The sequence below is a fragment of the Pollicipes pollicipes genome, unplaced genomic scaffold (assembly GCF_011947565.3).
Source record: "Pollicipes pollicipes isolate AB1234 unplaced genomic scaffold, Ppol_2.1 Scaffold_4740;HRSCAF=5597_pilon_pilon_pilon, whole genome shotgun sequence".
NCBI classification, from domain to species: Eukaryota; Metazoa; Arthropoda; class Thecostraca; order Pollicipedomorpha; family Pollicipedidae; genus Pollicipes; species Pollicipes pollicipes.
The window spans coordinates 43,479,800-43,485,799 of NW_023596545.1; the positions used below are offsets into that span (position 1 = coordinate 43,479,800).

A 6,000-nucleotide genomic window follows, 5' to 3' on the forward strand; every position below is an offset into this window, starting at 1 on the left:
CTCTTGATGTTTTGATGTTCGTTACCTCTGACGGGGGGGGGGGGGGGGGTATGTTTGCAACGCTGTCGCCACGGGAGACGGGGTTCGCAAAGGAAACGCTAGCATCGGTCAACACAACAGTTGTCTTCATTCTGGAAAAAATTGGATTCGACCTACCAACAACCCCAATCCGATTGAGAGTCGTGATGATGTGCTAAAACTGGGATAGCGCGCCTTTCTTCAACGTTGGCCGGTCGGCTGTTAAGTTTAAAAAAACTTGTCTTTTATGCCTCCGGAGTGTAGAGCGTCTTTGTGCATCGCTTCGTAGGGCGGAGCTTTGGTGGCAAGTTGTGTGGACAAATAACCATCAAAATGGTAACGAACTTTTCTACCACACGGTGGATTTTTAAGTTGACAAGCGATGTTCAAGTAACCTCGTCACACCCTCCCTAACTGTGTTCGTTTCCGTTCGGAATGACAGCCGCATCAAAACCACCGCCCGATCGAGACCGCGCAAGCATTCTGCTGTCCAGAGCACGGAACTGGCCATTGGCCGGTGGTGATGATGAGCGGGGCGGGACGAGGCCGGCCCGCCGGCGGAAGGCCCCGCGCACCTGCCCGAGGATCCATTACCACCAGCGCACCACTGAAATATCATATTGTTGGTCGATACGGCGACGCCTGTGGCTGACGAGGCTGTCAGAGTCGCCGATGCTACGGAGCCCGGGGCCATTCAGCCGGAGTTTGCGGCGCTGGAGTCCAGCCGGTGCCGGTGCCTGCGGTTGTGCTGGCGCCGCCGGGGCCGACGACGAGTGAGATGGCGACGGAACTGTCACGGGCAGCGTGCCGTCCTGTCGGCGATGCGCCGCTAGTATCGCGGCGCCAGTGAAAAACTCGGCCACTGGCAGCATCGTGCTTGGTTAAATTTTGAGTGAAAAATATTTCACCTTGGTGAAATATCGGAGATCTGACAATGTACGGCCACACGGGGCGCCTGGCGCGGCTTAGCTGGTTGCCCGCTGGCTGATAACGGGCTTCAGTAGGGATGTCAGGTGTTACACGTGTGTTACACACTTAGTTTTTTAAGCGCTTATCGCCGGTGGTCTTATTTTGATGTGACTGGGATTGGGCGCACAGTGTTTTTGCTGCGTTCGTCCATTTCGCGACAAAACCTACGGCTATGTATCCGCGATAGCACGCGCACTGTGTCAAAATCCTGTCGGCTCATGTGTTCTTGGCGAGCGTGCTGAGATATATACTCATGTTTTCGACTGCGTTATGTCAGTGGCACTCATTTAGGAGTTGTCTGCTGCGTCGATGTGACGTCTTTGAACGCGGCGGGATATCTGCCCATCATGAATATGTGATGTCCTTGATGCGATGGTTTCTGTAAGCCAGTTTGGTGTCAGATATCAATTGAGTGCAAGGACGGGTCCATCGGGGTGCAACCGGCCCATGGCCACATTTGGGTGAGAATGGCACATTTCTGTATTTTGAAGAAGAACTAAGCTACTGTTGCTATGATGCATTTGTTTTCGAACACTTTCAGGTGAAAGCAAGCTAAGTGCGATGAGTTTCGAAAATCAGGACACGTTTTGGGCTTTGTCTTTCGAAGCCAGCATTGACCCCTCCCATGGCCAACGGTGGGACAGAAGCGGAACAATCAGGACATTTCGCGAGGCAGAAGGAGCCTCATTAGACCTAACGAGCCTGCTTGTTAGTCATCGGATCCTACGAGTGGCATGACATCGCTTTTGGAAGCGGACTGGTACCCATGATGCATCGAAAAACCGCTGGTGGGCTTCGCTCTTGGCCCAGGAGTTCGCAGGGCTGGCGTGTACTAAACCGCTTTTGCAGACAACAAAACGCACCTTCCACTCTTTCCCAAGAGAAGGGTCACCTGGTAGCAGATGCAGCCTGTGGACGAGCATCTGAGGCCATTCCGCACTGCCCGGCATCTTAAGTCCAAGAGCGAGCATCTACCATCATCCCGCACTGCCCGGCAGCTAAAGTCCGAGGGCGAGGAGCATCTGAAGCCATCCCGCACTGCCCGGCTGTTTCAGCCCACGGGCGAGCATCTGCAATCATCCCGCACTGCCCGGCAGCTAAAGTCCAAGGGCGAGGAGCATCTGAAGCCATCCCGCACTGCCCGGCTGTTTCAGCCCACGGGCGAGCATCTGCAATCATCCCGCACTGCCCGGCAGCTAAAGTCCGAGGGCGAGGAGCATCTGAAGCCATCCCGCACTGCCCGGCTGTTTCAGCCCACGGGCGAGCATCTGCAATCATACCGCACTGCCCGGCAGCTAAAGTCCAAGGGCGAGGAGCATCTGAAGCCATCCCGCACTGCCCGGCAGCTTAAGTCCAAGGGCGAGGAGCATCTGAAGCCATCTCGCACTGCCCGGCAGCTTAAGTCCAAGGGCGAGGAGCATCTGAAGCCATCCCGCACTGCCAGGCGCTTAAGTCTGTGCGAGCATCTGCTGTCATCTCGCACTGCCCGGCTGGTTCAGTCTGTGGGCAAGCATTTGCTGTCATTGCGCACTGTCCGGCAGCTCAAGTCCGAGGGGGACCATCTGAAGCCATCCCGCGCTACCCGGTAGTTTTAGCCCACCGGAGGGCATCTGAGGCCGTCCCGCACTGCCCGGCATCTGTTCACCTCAAAGTTTTTTTTTTCTCTCCCGGAAACTCTTGATATCTGACTGGCATTTTTACCGAGGCGACGAGATCTGAAGGGTAAACTAGGCATCATCTTGGGGTGAACTAGGCAGCGTACGCTCGTAGGAGAATAAAGCGGAGGGAACGAGTCGGTATATTTCGTTGCGAGACGTCGTCAGGATTGCCATCAACAGAACAAACAGGACTTTTCGGAATAAAGCCGTGTGTCGGACCGACACCATCAAATGCTATCATCTTACTTTAAATAAGATCGTGCTATTAGCATTTGTCGTAGAACAACCATGAGGATGGACAAATAGATGTATGGGTTTTTCGGCTACATGCTTTTATCGAAACGAAAATCAGTAATATATTCAATACTGCCGGCCGATCCTACTCGATTTTTCGTTTTTTTTGCGGCTGCGAACCACGTTTTTTAAGTTAACCAACATTTAGTGCATTATACACGGAGCAATCGCCAGCCATTTCTACGATGCAGTGTAAATCCAACTAAGAATTAAAGTACCCAAAGAATACCTGTACACGCAGGCAAATTTAAGTAGACAGGCATCACGCATCATGCATCTCTTACACATGCAAACGATTTCAGCTAAAGAGGCATCGCACAGCACGCGTCTGACAGCACTCATACATGTAACCGATTTTAAGCTAGCATGCGTCGCACGTCAAGGCACTAATCACATCCGCATAATCGGCCATGATGAGCCCTGTACGTTAAGGTCTGATCGCCGACTCCCTATAAGAATGAATTCACTTATTTTCCTGTCTGGATAGTACCGTGCTCTGTAGATGGCTTTGAGCTCTAAGAGGAATGAGCAATTCCGCTTGTTTAATTTAAATCGTCTGCATGTTTAAATGATAGGCGATGCGCGATGCCTGTTCAATTGATTTCACGTACGTATGAATGATGCGTGTTGCGTGACCGCCCTGTCTTCCTTCCTTAAACTGATGGGAACGTTTTTGGAGTACTGCTTTGTCACGGTTTCTCCATCTCTGTTCGATGGTACATTTCTTACGCTACCAGGGCACCCGGATGCGCCCGTTTCCTGTATTCGGGCCGTATGCGTTAGTGATAGAGCCGTAGAAGCTTGTGGTTTTCCTTGTATTCCTTTAAAGTAACTGGTCAGGGGTCGTTAAAGGTAAAACTGAGGCATAACAGACAACTATTGCGATATTTGCGGTAGCCTTTTTCAATATGCAGCAGCCACAAAATCCATTGGTACTTATCTGATCAAAAATTCATGAAATTCGGTTCTAAATTTGACGAAACTTGGGTGTTGTGGCTCAAACTATCCGAATAACCGATGAATAACCGATGAGTTTCACTCCGAACTGTTTTGTCATCTGTGCAGTCAGCTGTTGTCAAAGGGGCACGCATACCGTGCAGACGTTCCGCCCAACTGTGTGGCCCGACTCTGTCCCGGCCGCCAGTCGTCGGTCGCCGTGCGGCGTGCCTGTGCGCGGCCCTGACCCCTCCTGCCATCGCAGGCGTACCCCGCTACTCGTACGCGGCGGCCGGCGGCGGCCGGTTCGTGGCCACAGTGCAGCTGCCGTCGGGAGCCAGTCTCCAGGGCGACGTCGCCCCCAGCCGAGACCAGGTGAGTTCCCCGCCGCGTACGCCGCCCGGTTACGGCCGCGGCGCTCGTCGGGAGCGGCGCGGGTGGGGACCGTCTTCTGCAGACACGCACCTCGTCAGATCATGAACAAGATAGCGCGCCCCACCGCTGGGAGTAATGATTGTGTTGGGGGCTCTGGACATCGCGCATGGGAGAGCGCACTGAGACTTGAAAGCACATCTCCCTGCTGTGCTGGCTGGATGCCGGTTCTGCCCCGTAGATTATTGTAGACTGTTGGTTACCCTGTCACCAACACCTGCGTTAGAACTTGTGTCGGCGTGTCAGCATGGCGGTCATTTAAAGCATTCGTGACATGTGGACTGATTTTAATTCGTGAAGTTTTGGTCGCTTGCGTCCGCCTTTGGGAACTTCATGACGCAGTTCCGTGGGGAACATCGATGGCGCATGTTCGTGTTTGTGTTGGCTCGCACTTCTTTCAAAGCCCCGTATTCTCATACCCAGCGTGGGGGAGTGCGAACGCTGGTGTCCGTCGGTGGTGCCCTGGGAGCATGTTTCGCGTGGTCAGACTTTCCTCACGTTTTCCGAGCGGGCCAGTCGCAGGTGAGACGACAATGGAGTGGGGCAACGCTCCTCGGCGTGCACCAGGTCGTGCACGAGGTGTGCTGGCGGTGCGCCGACCTGTCTGAGCGGCGGCGGGCTGCTCTCTTGTGGTCGGCGATGGCCCCTGACGATCCCGCGCCTTCGACTGCCTCCAGGCGGCGGCGCTGGCGGCGGCGGCAGCGCTGGCCCACCTGGGCGGGGCGCCGGGCACCGCGCCCCCGCCCCCCGCTCCCACCAAGGTCGCCCGCCGTCCGGAGAAGAACGGTGGGTGACGCGCCACATGGCCTGACGCCGGGCCGTGGGCGGCCGCTGACGAGCTTTGACCGCGCCGCTTTAATATTCGACCCGTTATTGCGGCAGTTAAGTGCGCTCTGTGTTCCCGCTCGCCATTACGTGGTGGGTTATTGCCGCAATATCGAGGCCCTCTGGCGACTATTTTCATGGCACGCTGCATGACGAGCTACGATTGGAATTGAAAATGGCATGTAAATAGTGTTGACCGGAGCCGGGGGTGGCCTGGAAGCACCAGGCATGCTTGTTGATGCACGTGCTTTGTAGTGGATAATCCCGAATACTGGCCGTCAGCTCGTTCGTGCCGCTGCGAGTCATCTGTGTGCTGTTACCGGTGGTCGGTCGGGCCGCAGCCGTGTGCTGGCTGCCCGCCGGAGTCCCGTGTACCGACGATGACGGTGACGCGCCGTCCGCCCCGCAGGAGCCGACCTGCTCAGCCTGTTCCGGGCGCCGGTGCGTGCCACTCTGCCGCCGGCTGCACGGCCGCCGCTGCCGCCGCCAGCCTCAGGCGACATTACGCACAGTGTGCTTCGCATGCTGTCGCCGGCCGGCCGCGCCGCGCCGCCGCCGCAGCGCTCGGCGCTGGCGCCGGCCGGTCGCGGCCGCCGGCAGCAGGGCCCTCAGCAGGGGCCGCCGCCGCCGGGCGGGCAGGCGGCTCGGTCCCGCCGCGGCCCGCTGGCCGTAGCGAACGGCGGCGGCGCGCCGGCTGCCGCTCAGTCCTTCGTGCCTATGCAGGTGACCAAGAAGGGCACGCCAAGGAAGGCGGCCGGTCCAGCGCCAGTCCAGCCGCCGCCGGCGGACGCTGAAGGCGCGCGCGCGGAGGCGGTCGCCGACACTGGCTCCGCCGCTGAGGTCGAGGCCGGCGCCGACTCCAGGCCAG

General features: G+C 57.0%; 1 pseudogene; it reads left to right on the forward strand.

The window, feature by feature from the left end:
• The window catches only part of LOC119098426 (5'-3' exoribonuclease 1-like), a 61,833-nt pseudogene extending 56,190 nt beyond the window's left edge, over positions 1-5,643 (forward strand).
• Positions 5,644-6,000: the final 357 nt, after the last annotated feature.